The following is a 19,097-nucleotide window of genomic DNA, read 5'->3' as shown; positions in this document are numbered from 1 at the left end:
GGTTATGGAGATAGAAAGGGAAGGGGGGCAAAAATTGGGAGATTGGAACTGATGTATACACACCACTACATATAAAGTAGATAACTAAATAGCACCCACTTATAGCACAGGGAACTCCACTCAGAACTCTATAATGATCTGTATAGAAATAGAATCTACATGTGTACAGATAACTTATTCACTTTGCTCTACACCGGAAACTAACACAGCACTGTAAATCAACTATACTCAAAAAAGTTAAGAAATTTTTGAAAATAAACAAAGAATGTCTTGGTTTCACCAAATATCCAGACTTGGAAATGATGCATTTGGTCTGAACCTTCCAGTTTCTAATGCCTCACTATGGGTCTGTGACCAGCCATTGTACCCAGAGAACTCTGGATCTTAAGTTCTTTTATGATCTTCAATTAAAATAAATTTAATGTTTTCTCTCCCTCCAAACACAGCTTGAACTTTCTAATTTCCAGGAAGCTTTCCTTACGTCCCAGTTTGGGTTTTATATCCTTCTTCTCTTTTTTGGTGCATCCTTTGTTATCTAGACATAATTGCCCTGTCCCTCCCACAAACTGTAGGTTCCTTGGGAACAGAGACATCGTCTTACTCATCTTTGTATGCTCCTTCTCTAAAATACACGCACAGTACATGCTCAGTAAATTTTCACTGATAGAAAAGGAAAAAAAAAATTATTGGGACTTTCCTGGTGGTTAAGAATCTGCCTGCCAATGCAGGGGACACAGGTTCAGTCCCTGGCACAGGAAGATTCCATATACCGCAGGGCAACCAGGCCCATGCGCCACAACTACGCAAGCCCACACACCCTTAGAGCCTGCACTCTGCAGCCAGAGAAGCTACAGCCATGAGAAGCCTGCCCACAGCAATAAAGAGCAGCCCCCATGGGCAGCAACTAGAGAAAGCAAAGATGCAGCACAACAATACTTTTTTTTTAAAAGAAAGAAAAAATTAAAAATACATGACCACATGATCCAGGGATCCTGCTTCTGGGTATATATCTGATAAAATGAAAATTGCATCTGGAAGAGATATCTGCACTCCCATAGTCATTGCAGTATTATTCACAGCAGTCACAATATCAAAACAACCTAAATAGTAGTCAACAGATGAGTGGATAAAGATGTAGTACGTATTTTATACACACACACACAATGGGATATGTTCAGCCACGAGAAAGGACATCCTCCCAATTGTGACAACATGTAGAACCTTGAAGTCATTACACGAAGTAAAATAAGTCATTCAGAGAAAGACAAATACTGTCATATCACTTATATTTGGAATCAAAAAAGCTAAATTCATAGAAACAGATAAGAACTGTGGTTACCAATAACTGTGGGAAAGGTCAAAGAATACAAATGTCTAGTTATAAGATAAAAAGGTTCTGGAATCTAATGTGCACCATGGTGATTATTAACACTACTGTATAATATACTTGAAAATTGCTAAAAGATCTTAAATGTTCTTACCACAAAAAAAAGTAGGGAACCCTCTTACACTGTTGGTGGGAATGCAAACTAGTACAGCCGCTATGGAGAACAGTGTGGAGATTTCTTAAAAAACTGGAAATAGAACTGCCATATGACCCAGCAATCCCACTGCTGGGCATACACACCGAGGAAACCAGATCTGAAAGAGACACGTGCACCCCAATTTTCATCGCAGCACTGTTTATAATAGCCAGGACATGGAAGCAACCTAGATGCCCACCAGCAGATGAATGGATAAGGAAGCTGTGGTACATATACACCATGGAATATTACTCAGCCATTAAAAAGAATTCATTTGAATCAGTTCTAATGAGATGGATGAAACTGGAGCCCACTATACAGAGTGAAGTAAGCCAGAAAGATAAAGACCATTATAGCATACTAACACATATATATGGAATTTAGAAAGATGGTAACGATAACCCTATATGCAAAACAGAAAAAGAGACACAGAATTACAGAACAGACTTTTGGACTCCATGGGAGAAGGTGAGGGTGGGATGTTTCAAAAGAACAGCATGTATATTATCTATGGTGAAATAGATCACCAGCCCAGGTGGGATGCATGAGACAAGTGCTCGGGCCTGGTGCACTGGGAAGACCCAGAGGAATCGGGTGGAGAGGGAGGTGGGAGGGGGGATCGGGATGGGGAATACATGTAACTCTATGGCTGATTCATATCAATGTATGACAAAACCCACTGAAATGTTGTGAGGTAATTAGCCTCCAACTAATAAAAAAAAAAAAAGAAAAGAAAAGAAAAAAAAAAATGTTCTTACCACAAAAAAAGTCACTAAGTGATGTGATGGAGGTATTAACTAATGCTATGGTAGTTATTTTACAGCTTGTAAGTGTATCAAATCAACACATTGTATATCTTAAACTTATATAATGTTATATATGTCAGTTGTGTATCTTAAACTTATATGTCAATAATATCTCCATAAAACTGGAAAATATAAAAAAAAGTGATTTGAAAATTAGAATGATTTGGCAATAATATGCAGTAAAACTTATATTATTTGCCAAGTAGTCTTAAAAAATATATAGTATATAAGAATTAATCTCCAAAATATACAAGCAGCTCATGCAGTTCAATACCAGAAAAATGACCAACCCAATCAAAAAGTGGACCAAAAAACTAAACAGACACTTCTCCAAAGAAGACATACAGGTGGCTAATAAACAGGTGAAAAGATGCTCAACATCACTCATTATTAGAGAAATCCATATCAAAACCACAATGAGGTATCATCTCACGCCAATCAGAATGGATGCCATCAAAAAGCCTACAAACAATAAATGCTGGAGAGAGTGTGGAGAAAACGGAACCCTCTTACACTGTTGGTGGGAATGCAAACTAGTACAGTCACTATGGAGAACAGTGTGGAGATTCCTTAAAAAAAACTGGAAATAGAACTGCCATATGACCCAGCAATTCCACTGCTGGGCATACACACTGAGGAAACCAGAATTGAAAGATAAACATGTACCCCAATGTTCATTGCAGGACTGTTTACAATAGCTAGGACATGGAAGCAACCTAGACGTCCATCGTCAGACAAATGGATAAGGAAGTTGTGGTACATATACACAATGGAATATTACTCAGCTATTAAAAAGAATGCATTTGAATCAGCACTAATGAGATGGATGAAACTGGAGCCTATTATACAGAGTGAAGTAAGTCAGAAAGAGAAACACCCATACAGGATATTTATGTATATAGATGGAATTTAGAAGGACAGTAACAACAACCCTATATGCAAGACAGCAAAAGAGACACAGGTGTAAAGAACAGACTTTTGGACTCTGTGGGAGAAGGCGAGGGTGGGATGATTTGAGAGAATAGGACTGAAGCATGTAAGTTACCATATGTGAAACAGATGACCAGTGCCAGCTCAATGCATGAAGCAGAGCACCCAAAGTCAGGGCTCCAGGACAACCCAGAGGGACGGGGTGGGGAGGGAGTTGGGAGGGAGGCTCAGAATGGGGGGACACATGTACACCCATGGCTGATTCATGTCAATGTATGGCAAAACCCATCACAATATTGTAAAGTAATTAGCCTCCAATTAAAATAAATAAGGGCTTCCCTGATAGCTCAGCTGGTAAAGAATCCGCCTGCAATGCGGGAAACCTGGGTTGGATCCCTGGGTTGGGAAGATCTCCTGGAGAAGGGAAAGGCTACCCACTCTAGCATTCTGGCCTGGAGAATTCCATGGACTGTATTTTTGGGCTTCCCTGGTGGCTCAGACAGTAAAGAATCTGCCCACAATGTGGGAGACCTGAGTTTGATCTCTGGGTTAGGAAGATCCCCTGAAGGATGGCACAGCAACCCACTCCAGTATTCTTGCCTGGAGAATCCCCATGGACAGAGGAGCCTGGTGGGCTACAGTTCATGCAGTCACAAAAAGTCAGACACAACTGAGTGACTAAGCACACAAATAATTTAAAAGAAAAAAAAAGAGAGTCAATGAACCTATAAACCTATATATGTATGTGCTCTCATTATCATCATTATGGCTTTAATACTACTCCAGGGAAGCTTCCTGTTTCTTTATCTTAATCCAAATATCCCTCTACTCAGATGCCCTTTCCATAGCCACAAAGAGAACATGAAAGAGCAGGAAGTGGGAAATGAAACAAGATGACAATTGACTCTCATGAGTAACAAAGCTCCTCTAGAAAACACCTAGGAATACAAATGACCATGACTTCAATGCCTGCTGGCTCCAATGCCAGGGTGACTCTGGGGCAGTAACATGGTTGCTAAATTACTTGCAATATTGGGCTAGAGAAACCAGGTCACTGTTCAGATGTGCAGCTCATAGCAGCCTGCGCTGGGCCCTGAACAAGCCTGCTGCTGGATCAGCAATATCTTGGAACTCTCATTATTGGCCAGGCCGCACTTTTCATCAAGAGCCTTGTATACAGAGACCAGAACTCACCACTAGCAAAACATCCCAACAACAAAATCAGAGAAGAGGGAAAAAAAAAACCTATAGGATTGGTAAACCCCCCCACCATCTGGAAAAAAAAATCATGATTGGAAAGATGAAAATGCCTGGAAAACATGATTAAGAGAAAGCTAGCATAACCCAAGCGCTTTCCAGGTGGCACAGTGGTGAAGAATCCACCTGCCAACACAGGAGATGCAAGAGACAAGGGTTAGATCCCTGGGTTGGGAAGATCCCCTGAAGAAGGAAATGGCAACCCATTTCAGCATTCTTGTCTGGAAAAACCCATGGACAGAGGAGCCCAGTGGGCTACAGTCCATGGAGTAAGAGTCGGACATGACAGAGCAAACGAGCCCGGATGGACACAGAGCATAACCCAAATGGAATTAGGTCTTCCAATTCCTGCTTCTCTGTGTGGGCTTATGTTCAAGATAAACACAAGTTGGACCCCAGGAGTCTCAAGGATCAAAGAATTTAGAGAAGGTGTCCTTAAGCACAAAAGGGGAATTGCACTCCCCACTAGAGAACAAGATTGAACTTCCTAAAACTCTTCCCAGGCGATCCACACCTCCTTCTCCCCAAAGGCGTCCTGTGCACCGATTCCCCTCCCCTCCCTCACAGCCTCTCAGCTGCGTCCCATCCAGGTCCTTTCTCGCTGGTGGCCTCGGGCCCTTCTCCTGCAGAGTCACACACCTCCTGGCACTTTGTTCTGTCCACTGTCTCAGTCAGCACTGCGGAGGCAGGCAGCTGAGCACCAATCTCCTCCTCCTTAGCAGCCAGGAATGGGAGGCCAAGCATTTATATGTTACACTTTTCTCCTCCAAGAAACCATTTTGAGTGCCATTAAGTATGTTTGGGGGTCACAGTAAAGTTCTAAACTGCACCATCACAAGCATCGGGACAAAAAAAAAAAAAAAAACATGTAACAAATCATTTTGTGAATCACTTTCTTCTACTCATAATAGATCACTAAGGTTTGAGACCCTATTTAGGCAGATTATCCTACAAGGCTTCTGTTCAACAGACTGCTCTCTTCTAAGGTTTTAAAGAGCCTCTGCTGGCTTGAAATTTGATCTTTTTGTCTTCAATCACCCTTGTTTCATCTTCTCAAGCTTCAGTTGAATGCTTAGGAACAACATGGCCTTTCCTCAAACTTCATCATTTTTTAAAGAGTTTATTTTCCTAGATCTGTATTTCTATGAATAACAGAGTGAATGTTTCTTAATTTAAGCCACAAAAGTACATTAGTTCTCCTGGAAGGGCCAGCCATTTCTGTTCTGATTTTAAAGAGCCTACTCTGAATTATACTACTTAAAAATATTTTATTGTTGTACAGTTTACAAATAAAGAATTATGTTATGTCCAAACCACAGTGTTTCAGGATTACGACATTTTTCAGACACATCAGGTGCCCAATGTCCTCAGATGTCTAAGGGCAAAAAGCCTTTGCCTCACCTCTGAGTTATGTTTACGCATACCACAAATGTGATCATGCTGTAGAAGAAAGGCCACAAGCCCTGGAGTCACAGAAGCCTCATTCAAGTTATGGCCCTGACTCATATGAACTCTGGGACCTTGACCGAGTGCTAGTAAAGGATTAAATTTGCTAATCTCCTAATAAATATAACTATGCTTTTACAGCTTTCCTCAACAGAGGGAGTTTCTCCAACCTTAGGACCTTTGCTGGCCTTGAGACTTGCTTTGACAAAATAAAATGTGGTAGAAGCAACAGTCTTGCAGCTTCTGTCTTCACCATCTTGGACTGCTTTCCTGAGACCTCCAAGTGAGGAAGCTCATCTAGTCTATGGAGGAGGGGAAGCCACGTGGGGGAGAAGCAAGGCAGCATAGCCCATAGCTAACATCAACTGCCACATACACCACAAAGGCTCTCTTGGACCCCCCAATCCAATGGACCCTCCAGCATCTTGAACCTGGGCAAAACCAGCAGAGGAGCCACCCTGCCCAACTACAGAATCATAAAGAAGTCATTACAAATAAACTTCCTTGTGAAATAGAAATAGACTCACAGTTGTAGAGAATAGATCTGTGGTTGTCAAGTGCAGGGGGTGGGGGTGGGGGGGTTGAGGAATAGAATGGGAGTTTGAGGTTAGTAGATGCCAACTAGTATATATAGGATTGATAAACAAGATCCTACTGTATAGCACTGGGAACTATATTCAACATCCTGTGATAAACCATAATGGAAAATACATGTGTATATGTATGTGTATGTGTGTGTGTGTGTGTGTGTGTATCTGAATCACCTTGCTGTATACCAGAAATTAACACAACATTGTAAATCAATAAAAAAAAATTTTTTTTAAGGAGTCATTGTTGCTTTCAGCTACTAACTTTTCAGGGAAGTCTGTTACCTAGCAAAGAATATATTTCCATTTCCTCATTCAAATAGGACAATAATGCCTATCCAACTCTTCATTTGTTTATTCAAGAGAGTTAATGGCTTACTACATAGAATCTATAGAATATATAATCATATATAATTGAGAATCAAGTGAGACAATGGATGTTAACATACCTGGTAACATTAATTTTATTTTTGTTACTAACACCTCCTTTCAAGGAGCTCCCATGTTTCTTAAGCTCTTAAATTCACTTTGATCTTCTCAGAGGATCAAATAGCATTGTTTTCAGCCCTCTCTGATGGAGCTGACCCTTCACACCTGCCCTTCTTCTACCTACTCTCATTAGCAGAGAAAATCAGCCCTTAAATAAGGACCACTGGGACTTTCTTTTTAGGGCCCAGAAACTGACTCATTACAAGGAGCCATAAAGCTCTAAAGATGGAGAAACTTCCCATTACCATCCCAATAAGAGCTTTTAAAAAAAAAAAACAAGTTAATAATAGCTAAAATGTATTGAGGTACGGTACTGTTTTTTAGTGAACTGTAGCTGGACTCAACAGCACTCTGGGGTAGGTGGTGTTATACCGCTACTTGGGGGAAAGGAAACTTACACCCCAGGAATGGTAATTTTAAATCACTTGCCCAAACATCATGAGATGGACTAGGATTCAACCCCCCGGTAATCTGAGACCAGACTGTGCACCCCTCCCCCTTAACCCCTGCCCTGATCTACTCATTTTTCCACACCAAGTTTTGCCGTGGCTCCCAATACTCGTCGAGAGCAAAGATTGTGTCTTTTTCAAGCTGAGTTCATTGGAGGTGAAGCTCTGTGACCTTGGCCAAGTCATCTCCTTCTCTAGATCTCTGCCCCACACCAGGTAAATTATGCAGAAGGTTAGACCAGGTAATGTAGAAAATCCCTTCCAGCCCTGAAAATCCAGATAGTAAATTCTTCCCCAGTATCTTTTATTATGAATTCTGTTCTCTTTTTTACTAAGGCAACTAAAGAACATTAGGCGAAGAAAAGGAAAAGCAGATGCTATAAAAGTGTGTTTATTAACTAATGCAAGGAAATGAAAAGGCAACAGAGGAGATTCTATTTATATCTGCCTGGAGGATTATGCCATCATCTATACAATTTGATTTCTTAATGCATTCATTCAGAGCTGAGACCCTGTAGGGTGCTCTTTAAGCCTGACATTGAATGAAATAATTCAATTAAAATAGACTTGAGGCTTTTGCAAGGCATTCAACTCCCTGAAAAGATTTAAGACTTGCTCCAGGCAGCTTCGGAGCCTGGAGGGCTATAGTCCACAGGGTCCAAAAGAGTTGGACAGACCGAAGTGACTTAGCACAGAGGCACACACGCCAGGCAGTTCTAGCACCAGCACTGGTGAACCCACAGACAGCACAAGATGGGCTCAGCAACAGGCGTTTCTGGAGACATGGGTGGAGGTGAGTTCTGGGCTGCCTAGAAAGGGGGTTGTCAGAGTAGGAACTGTACCTCAGGGAAAACACTCTGCCCAAAAGCTTCCCAACAGCTCACTAGAGTCTGACATTCATTTTACCATACTGCCCTGGATGAAACCTATCCTTCCATAGCAGGCAGTGAAATTTAATAAATTATCATTAATACATACCATTCATTGAGTGCTCTCAGTGAATACCCTCAGTATTGACCAAAGAACTTTTCATGCATCATCCTATATAGTCTTCATAACTGTATGATGTTAATCATCATCAAGCCCATTTTATAGATGAGAAAACTGAGGTGCCAAAAAGTTCCATGATCTTGTTCAAGGTTACACGGCTAGCTGGCTGCAGACAAACCCTCCTCTGTGGTGCCAAAGCCAGTGCTGCTTAGCACTTAAAAATGCAAGTGAATGAGAAAAACATAATTCGAAAAGACCTGTACCCCAACGTTCGTGCATTAAGTCATGTTTGACTCTTTGCAACCACGGACTGTAGCCTACCAGGCTCCACTGTCCATGGAATTTTCCAGGCAAGAGTACGGGTGCCATTTTCTTCTCCAGAGGATCTTCCCCACCCAGGGACCAAACCCTCATCTCCTGCATTGGCAGGCAGATTATTTACACTGCTGAGAGTTCATTGCAGCACTGTTTACAATAGCCAGGACATGGCAGCAACCTAAATGTCCACTGACAGAGGAATGGATAAAGAAGTGATGCATACAAGCAATGCAATATTACTCAGCTATAAAAAGGAACAAAATTGGGTTATTTGCTGTGATGTGGATGGTCCTAGAGTCTGTCTGCACAGAGTGAAGTAAGTCAGAAAGAGAAAAGCAAATACTGTATATTAACGCATATAGGGAATCTAGAAAAATGCTACTAATGAACCTATCTGCAGGGCAGGAATAGAGACACAGGCATAGAGCATGGACTTGTAGACACGGTGGGGGAAGGAGAGGGTGAAACAAATGAGACAGTAGCATTGACATATAAACACTGCAATGTGTAAACCAGAGAACTGGTAGGAAGCTGCTGCATAGCACAAGGAACTCAGCGCTGAGCTCCGTGATGGTCTAGGGGAGTGGGGTAGGGGTGGGAGGGAGATTCAAGAGGAAGGGGATATGTGTATAAGCACCAATACTTTGGCTCCTGAGGTGAAGAGCCGACTCACTGGAAAAGACCCTGATGCTGGGAAAGATTGAAGGCAAAAGGAGAAGAGGGTGGCAGAGGACAAGATGGTTAGAAAGCATCACCGGCTCAATGGACATGAATTTGAGCAAGCTCCAGAAGATAGTGAAGAACAGGGAAGCCTGGCGCACTAGAGCCCCCAGGATTGAAAGAGTCGGACACAACTTAGCAACTGAACAGCTACAATAGCTGATTCACCTTGCTATACAGCAGAAACTAAAACATTGTAAAGTAACAATACTTCAATTAAAAAATTGAGAAATACAAGTGGCATGTTATTACAGGAGTCTGAACTGGAGGAGTATGTGCATGTGAAGAAATAAAGACACCGCCCCTTTCCTCAGGTGCATGCAGTCTGGTAAGCAAACATGGCTTATTCTCAGAGTAGCTAAACTAATTTACAAATGACTGAGGTCAGAGTCAAACGTGAGAATAGGTTTTCACATGGGCAGAGCAGAGAGTACAAAATTACAGAAGAGGATATAAAACAGGCAAGCTAAGGACCTGAAATCACTCTGCACAAGTCTGCCCGAGGCAGGCAGAGTTTAGCCACTTCTTTTGTTTAAATTTTCATTTTGTAGTGAGGTATGGCTGGTGAACAAACGGTATTGTGAGTTTCAGGTGAACAACAAAGGAACTCAGCCATACATATACATGTATTCAGTTCAGTTGCTCAGCCGTGTCCGACTCTGCGACCCCATGAACTGCAGCACGCCAGGGCTCCCCGTCCATCACCAACTCCCGGAGTTTACTCAAACTCATGTACACATGTTCATTCTCCCCCAAACCTCCCTTCCATCGAGGTAGCCACTTTTATTTTTAATGCGGGTAAATTTCTGACTCCACTTCCAATGTGTGATTGGTCCTTTCCCACACCAAGCAATTCTCCAGCACCATCTGGATATCCTACAATTCAACTCAAATCCGATACTGTTTACCCAGAGGTGGCATCATATCCCACAACTTAAGGGCTCAGTCTCACAGACTGCTCCCCACTTCAGACACCAATGGAAAGCCCAGGTTTTATGGCTGACCAACAATAATTGGAGGTTTCAAAGACTCCTTGCTTAGATTCAATTAATATGCAGAGCGGCTCATAAAACTCAAAAGAACATTTTACTTACCAGACTGCCAGAAAAGACAGGGGTGGAGGGTGGGTGGGGGAAAGCATCCATGTCCTCTCCAAGTGCAACACCCTTCCAAGGCCTCCGTCTTACCGGGAAGTTCTCTGAACCCAGGCCTCCTGGGCTTTTAAGACCACTTCACTATGTAGGCCCACTTGACTAAATCATTGGCCACTGGAGGTCGAACTCATTGACCATCCCCTCTGCCCTGCTCTGAGGTCAGGGGGTGGAACTCACGCGATTGGGTCTCCTAGCAACCAGCCTCCTACCTTAGGTGTTGTCCAAAAGTCACCATTAACACAACAAAAGACACTTTTAATGCTCTCATCACAGGAAATTCCAAGGGAAATTCCAGTTTTGGAGGTCTGTGCCAGAAGTGGGAACAAAGACCAAATATCATAAATACAATAACATTTATTATAAATCAATATGACAACTGGGAATTCCATGGGATTAGGAACTGTGTCTTCCTTATTAAGCTCCAGAAAATGTTGGGAAAATGTCCTCCAGTTTCCCAACACCAACATTTTGTTGCGAGAATGGAAGAATACCTGGTAGAATAAAAATAAAATACATAAAATTAAATAAGCGAAAGAAAAGAAACCTCAACCCTAAATCTAACCTCTTCTTAAGAGGGGAAGGAAAAAAAGGAATGCAGGTGAGGGAATGCCTAGGAAATGGAAGGGGAGAATTTGAAAGACCTGTCGGGTCAATGTAAGTGAGGGCAACAGCTGAAATGACCACCCTGAACCACTAGCCCTGGGTCAGGACTTATGAGAACTTCAGTGTGATGAGAATCACCTGGGGAGCTTGTTTAAACACAAGCTGATTCACCCCAGGAGTTTCTAATTCAGTAGATCAGAAAAATGTTGCCTTTCAAGCTAATTTCCAGGTGATGCTACTGATGCTGGTTCAAGGTCTCGCCCCTGAGAAGCAACAGCATTCAACTTAATTGCACATTAAAATCACCTTGGGGAGTTTATAAAAATACCTAGGCTGTACCCTTGACCAAATTCATCATAATTCCTGGAGTGGAACCAGGTTATACCTATTTGTTTGTTTTTTAATTAAGTACTTATTTTTGGCTGCCCTGGGTCTTCATTGCTGCATGCAGCGTTTTCTAGCTGCATCGAGCAGAGGCTACTTTTCGTTGTGGTGCTCGGGCTTCTCATTGTGCTGGCTTCTCTTGTTACAGAGCCCCGGCTCTAGGTGTGCAAGCTTCTGTAGTTGTGGTGCTCAGGCTTAGCTACTCTGTGGCAAGTGGGATCTTCCTGGACCAAAGATCAAACCTGTGTCCTCTCCACTGGCGGGAAGATTCTCAATCACTGAAACCACCAGGGAAGCCCCTGCCTGTTTTTTAAAAGTAGAAATAGGTCATTGCAATGTGCAGTCAAACCTAAGACGAAGTAATGTAGGTACATGTGTGGACTTGAAGCTCACACATCATTAAAACAACAGCTAATATTTGCTGAGCAATTACCATGTGACAGTCAGTCAGCTGAGTACATTACTGCATGATTTCATTTAATCCACACACAAGCCTTCAAGTAGGGACTATTAATCCCATTTTACTGATAAGGAGAGTCAGAGAAGTTAGTAATTTGTCCTAGGCAATAAACTAGTCTTTGAAAACCTAAGAATGCAATTCAGGTCTATGTTTGTGCAAAGACTCCTAATCCCTGGGAGTCTTTAGGCCCTTCCCCAAGACACGTATGCTCTGGCCTCTGCCTTAAATCTTTAGTATTTGCTTGAGTCCAGATGCCAACAATCTGGTCTGGAATAGTTGGAATCAGCTTCATATCTGGGATTGTATAGATAGATTAATAGATATCTGTGTTCATAGATACACACATTAAAAAAATGCAAATCACAGAATGGTTGCTTTACTGAATTCAATACTATTAATTAATATTTAAAAATCCAGCCACTGTCCTGCTTATACTCCTTCAACAGCACATAACCACTTTCAAGAAAAGTTCAACCTCCAAATATGGCATTCAGGGCCCTTCACGATGGGACCCTTGCCTCAGACTCTCCAGCCCCACATCCCTCTTCCTCTATTCCCACCAGCCCATTTTCTGTTCCCCACATCCAACCGTGCCCCCAGGCCTTTGTCTGGGCTCTTTTTTTCTCCTTCCTTCCTCCTCATGTGCCTGGAGAACTCGTACCCATCCCTTAGACTCAGGTCAACTGTCCCCTTCTACCCAGAACCCTCCCAGCTGCCCGTTCTCGAAGCAGTTACAGAAGCGTGTGTATCACAGACTATTCTAGGGTTACTATGTATCATTCTCTACCACTTTACTCTGTTGGCTGAATTTCCAAAGGGACCTTTTTAACAGAATCCTGGCATTGCCCTGAGTATGAGACTTTTCCTAAAGATTCCCCCCAGTAAAAACTACACTCCCTCCATCCTCTGGAGAGGGAATATCCATCCTGTCTTCCAGACCATTCTCCTCTCTTACTCTGTAAAACCTCTGCAGCTCTGAATCTTGTGTTCTCAGACTATACCACCCACCACCCTTTGTTGTCACAGTCCTTGTCCCAACATCACCCCTTTCATTCTTTGAATACTTCGCTCCTGGCTTACTGTCCCTCTCTGCAATACCAGATCAGTCTTAATTACTGATGATTCTGGTATCTACATTGTTGACCCTTCCAATATCCTTTTCACACAGTTCCTTCATTTTCTCGCCTCTGATGAGTTTGGTCTCTATGCCACTCCACCAACCTCTCCCAGGGTCTCACCCCAGACCCTAGACCTTGTCATTACCAATCACTAAAACCCCTCTAAAACCTCAGCTTTCAAGCATCGCATTCTCCAAGTGAGGATGTGGCATGGGGGAGGAGGAGGGACAGAGAACAGAGGCTTAGGTTCCCTGCCCATTGTGATCCTTGCTCCCTCTCGCCCAATCCCCTGGCCTCCTCTCACTTTGTCAGACTCGCTCAGCTAAAACACACATTTCTCAGCTAAAACCAAGTCTGTGCCTGCTCTGTCCCCATACAAGGAGAGCTGAAAGGGGCTAGAGAAAAATATAACCACGCCGACTGATCTCTGTCAAGTCATGACCGAGAACGTCAGTGGCTCCCGTGGCTAGTCCACTCACACTGAGAATTCTTTTATGCTTCTGCCCCTCCCTGCAAACCACAAGTCCCCATTCCCATTTCAGCACTTGACTTTGCTTCTCTAAATCATTAGAAAACAGAGGCAATCAGATAAGAACTTCCACAGATTCCCACCCCGTTTCACTCAGGTGCACCTGCACCCACGTTCTCACCACCCTCCTGAGGTTATGGGGCAGGGTTCCAGAGACCTTTCTCTGGCCACCCAGGGACTCCAGAGGCTGCAGCACCACTAGAGTGAGCCAATTCTCTTCTCTCCTTGTGCCACATCCTCCCTAGATGGGGAGATGCCACCAAGACAGAATAAACTGTGGTGGGGGTGCAGATCTCTCTTATTTTGTTAAATTGGAAATTTAAATTATTCTTTTGTGCTTTGTACTAAAGTAGAGGATAAAGCCCTTGATATGCAATTATTTCAACAAACAAAAGGCTGGGTATCCCTGTATTGTTCCTCCAGTGGATGCCTATTTATCTGGCTTCTACTTATTTCAAGTACAGTGACCCACAGAAGACAAATAAAATAGGATTTGAAGATTTGAAGTCCTTAATGTGTTGTGTATTTACTTGGATTTACAAAGACCAATTGTTCAACACAATCAGTAAAAATGAAATCTTATTCAGTCTTTCCCCTTGTAATCATCAGAGGATCTCAAAAGTGAATGGGAAGTATGTGTGGGGGAGGGAAGAGGATGGGTGGGAATGCCACTTTCTGTCAACTTCTTTGAAAAGTCTTCACTTGCCCCAGACAATTTTTTGAAAAAGAGTACTCTGTAGGATTGTTCTCCCCTCCCTTTCCAGCCCAGACTATGGACAATTAAATTCCCACTTCCATGGTTCGTTAGTTAAAGCCATAGGAGAGAATCTTCTTAGAGTATTTCTGTTTTAATTGACCTTGAGAACTTACCATCTGCCTTAGCATTTGCAAGTGCTTTATGTCTGATATTTGAATCTTTAAGCTTCATAGGACAGGTATTGTACCATCATCCCCATTTACAGATTTGGAAACTGAGGCTTAGATAAATTCAGAGGTCAGCTCAAAGTCTGTAACTACTGAGTAAGGGAGCTGAGAACCAAACCCAGGCAGTCTGACTTCTGGATGTGTGTACAAGGGGTGTCACAACACTTTCCATTTTACTCTCAGAGAGTCAATCTTTTATATTCTACAGTCCATTTGGCAAAAGGAGGGAAGGGGGCAGGGCACAACCTTTAAAAGAATGACATAACCCAAGGATACAACATAAACTGATTAGAATCAAATGGGTCCAAGATGGTGGACAAGTTCACTTTGAATAGACCTTGATCCTCAATCAGCAAGCTAAATGACACACCCAGAGGGGCCATGACAGTTCCAAGGCACTATCAGAAGGGCAAAAAGTGAGCAGGGATCCAACTCCTAAAAATCTCCACTCCTTCCCCAAAATAGTTGGAATAATCCTCCCACTCATTTGTCTATGAAATTACCCAGCCCATAAAAGCTAACCATGCCACATTTCAGGGCCCCCACACTCGCCCTCTGCAATGGCCCACATTCTGTCTGTGGAGTGTGTTCCTTTCCAAATCTGAATAAATCCACTTCTTACCTATCACTTTGTCTCTCACTGAATTCTTTCTGCGAGCAGACATTAAGAACCTGAGCTTCATCATGTCCTGAAACCAGGTACCATGGGTTTTGGCTGGGTTCAAGTCTTGGCCACGTGGGTTTGAGTCCTGAACTGGGTTTTGGATGGGTTCGAGTCTCAGCAAGTCCCAATCTGAGGTAAGTGGTTTCACACTGGATATTTAAAGGGGAAATGGGGGACTTCCCTGATTGTCCGGTGGTTAAGAATCTGCCTGTCAATGGAGGGGACGTGGGCTTGATCTCTAAAGTCCAAGAAGATCCCACATGCCTTTGGGGCAAGTAAGCCCATGCACCACAACTACTGAAGCCCATGGGCTGGAGAGCCAGTAATTCACAACTACTGAGCCCACACGCTGCAGTTACTGAAGCCTGTGCACCTAGAGCCCATGCTCCACAACAAAGAGAAGCCACAGCAATGAGAAGCCTGTGAGGCACAACTAGAGAAAGCCTGCCTGCAGCAACAAAGACCCAGTGCAGCCAAAACTTTTTTAAAATAAATTAATTTTTTTTAATGGGATGAATGCAGTTAAGTTTCACTGAGAAGATAAAAGATGAGTTAGGTCAAACAGAATGGATTGCCTTACTCAGGAATAGAAGTTGCAGTCAAAATGTAAATTCTGCTGATGGAGAGGTTGCATTTTAAATTCTTACCGGCTAACATACTGGCAAAGACAGAGTGACTCCAGTCTCTAAGTGGCTAAGGGAGGTAGTCTCAGGTGCTGGTTTCTGGAGTGCAAGCTGCCAAAGTTTAAAGCCAGGCTCTTCTTACTGTGTGATCTTGGGTAAGTTACTTAACCTCTCTAACTCTCAGGTTCTTCTAGGTAAACGGAGATGACAATAACAGTAGTTACTTCCCAATCAAGTTGTCCCCAAGTGTTCATCAAAGGAGCACCATTAAGTTTTGAACGCAAATGCAGCATAAGAGACTGAATATACAACGGCTTGTGCTGGGCTTAGTCACTCAGGTGTATCGACTCTGTGATCTCATGAACTGTAGCCTGCCAGGCTCCTCTGTCCATGGGGATTCTCCAGGCAAGAATACTGAAGTGTGTTGCCATGTCCTCCTCCAGGGGATCTTCCCAACCCAGGAATCAAACCGGGATTCTTTACCAGCTGAGCTACCCGGGAAGCCCATACAACAGCCCAACCCTATGTAAAAATAGAACTCTGGCTTACTACCTCAACCAGCCCTAGAAACCAACTCATTATCTAGGGAGCCCATGAATCCAGCCCAGTTATTATTTACAAGGCAGACCTGTACAAAGTCAGACCACTATCTCTAGAAAAAAAATTCCATGAAGCCAAACAACAACTCCTGTCACTAGCAGCCCAAAACATGCAGAATTGATTAATAACTGGCAGCTTCATTAAAGCTTGTCCTTGCTTCCAACTTAGAAAACCAGAGAAAGCCAAATATGCACCCTTAACCAATCACATAAAATGTCCTGTCTCCAGCTGGGCCCCCTTGAGAACTTCCCCACACTAACAGCATCCAATCAGGGCAAACCTAAAGTCTTCTCTTTTCTCCACTACAAAATCTTAAAAGCTTTTGCACAACAAAGGAAACTATAAGCAAGGTGAAAAGACAGCCCTCAGATTGGGAGAAAATAATAGCAAATGAAGAAACAGACAAAGGATTAATCTCAAAAATATACAAGCAACTCCTGCAGAAAAATAAATGACCCAATCAAAAAATGGGCCAAAGAACTAAACAGACATTTCTCCAAAGAAGACATACAGATGGCTAACAAACACATGAAAAGATGCTCAACATCACTCATTATCAGAGAAATAAAATCAAAACCACAATGAGGTACCATTACACGCCAGTCAGGATGGCTGCTACCCAAAAGTCTACAAGCAATAAATGCTGGAGAGGGTGTGGAGAAAAGGGAACCCTCTTACACTGTTGGTGGGAATGCAAACTAGTATAGCCGCTATGGAGAACAGTGTGGAGATTCCTTAAAAAACTGGAAATGGAACTGCCATATGACCCAGCAATCCCACTCCTGGGCATACACACCGAGGAAACCAGATCTGAAAGAGACACGTGCACCCCAATGTTCATCGCAGCACTGTTTATAATAGCCAGGACATGGAAGCAACCTAGATGCCCATCAGCAGATGAATGGATAAGGAAGCTGTGGTACATATACACCATGGAATATTACTCAGCCATTAAAAAGAATACATTTGAGTCAGTTCTAATGAGATGGATGAAACTGGAGCCCATTATACAGAGTGAAGTAAGCCAGAAACATAAAGACCATTATAGCATACTAACACATATATATGGAATTTAGAAAGATGATAACGATAACCCTATATGCAAAACAGAAAAAGAGACACAGATGTACAGAACAGACTTTTGGACTCTGTGGGAGAAGGTGAGGGTGGGATGTTTCGAGAGAACAGCATCAAAACATGCATATCATCTAGGGTGAAACAGATCACCAGCCCAGGTTGGATGCATGAGACAAGTGCTCGGGGCTGGTGCACTGGGAAGACCCAGAGGGATCCGGTAGAGAGGGAGGTGGGAGGGGAGATCGGATGGGGAATACATGTAAATTCATGGCTGATTCATGTCAATGTATGACAAAAACCACTACAATATTGTAAAGTAATTAGCCTCCAACTAATAAAAATAAATGGGAAAAAAAAATCTTCCCATTTCTCTGCCTGCTTTTGCGTCTCAGCCAAAACCCAAGTGATGGCGGTTGGCTCCCTTGTTACAGCAAGCTGTGTACAAATAACCTTCACCTGTTCTCACCAGGTTGGTCTTTATTTCCACAAACATTAACTGAACTTATTCAAGTTATAAATGATGGAGCCATAGATCAAGGTGTAACAGTGAAGACAGTACTGGGCATATACCCTGAGGAAACCAAAATTGAAAAAAACACATGTACTGGAGTGTTCATTGCAGGACTGTTTACAATAGCTAGGACATGGAAGAAAACTAGATGCCCATTGACAGATGAAAGGATAAAGAAGCTGTGGTACATATAAACGATGGAATGTTACTCAGCCATAAAAAGGAATGCATTTGAGTGAATCCTAATGAGGTGGATGAACCTAGAGCCTATTATACAGAATGAAGTAAGTCAGAAAGAAAAAAACAAATAACATATACTGATACATATATATGGAATCTGGAAAGATGGCACTGATGAACCTATCTGCAGAGCAGCAATAGAGTCACAAACACTGAGAACAGGCTTATGGACAGGGCTGGGGAGGAAGGAAAGGATGGGATATATGAACAGAGTAACAAGGAAACACATATTACCATATGTAAAACAGATAGCCAACGGGGACTTGCTGTATTACTCAGGGAACTCAAACAGGGGCTCGGTGACAACCTAGAGGGTGGGATGGGGAGGGAGGTGGGAGGGAGGTGCAAGTGGGAGGGGACATGGGTAAACCAATGGCTGATTCATGTTGATGTTTGGTAGGAACCAACACAGTACTGTAAAGCAATTCAGTTCAGTCGCTCAGTCGTGTCCGACTCTCTGCGACCCCATGAGTCGCAGCACGCCAGGCCTCCCTGTCCATCACCAACTCCCAGAGTTTACTCAAACTCATGCCCATTGAGTCGGTGATGCCATCCAGCCATCTTATCCTCTGCCGTCTCCTTCTCCTCCTGACCCCAATCCCTCCCAGCATCAGGGTCTTTTCCAATGAGTCAACTCTTCGCATGAGGTGGCCAAAATATTGGAGTTTCACCTTTGGCATCAGTCCTTCCAATGA

General features: G+C 42.9%; 1 long non-coding RNA gene across 1 annotated transcript in view; it reads right to left on the bottom strand.

Annotated features, from left to right (window-relative positions):
- Nucleotides 1–11,047: 11,047 nt before the first annotated feature.
- LOC122700526 overlaps nucleotides 11,048–19,097 on the bottom strand; it is a 30,823-nt gene continuing 22,773 nt past the window's right edge. Inside the window, exon 3 of the long non-coding RNA XR_006342797.1 lies at nucleotides 11,048–11,160. This is a non-coding gene — a long non-coding RNA (uncharacterized LOC122700526). The remainder of the gene's footprint in view (nucleotides 11,161–19,097) is intronic.

Source organism: Cervus elaphus, chromosome 9 (assembly GCF_910594005.1).
Source record: "Cervus elaphus chromosome 9, mCerEla1.1, whole genome shotgun sequence".
In the NCBI taxonomy this organism is placed as follows: Eukaryota; Metazoa; Chordata; class Mammalia; order Artiodactyla; family Cervidae; genus Cervus; species Cervus elaphus.
Note: the sequence above shows the minus strand (reverse complement) of the source record. Positions and strands in the feature narration are given on the sequence as shown.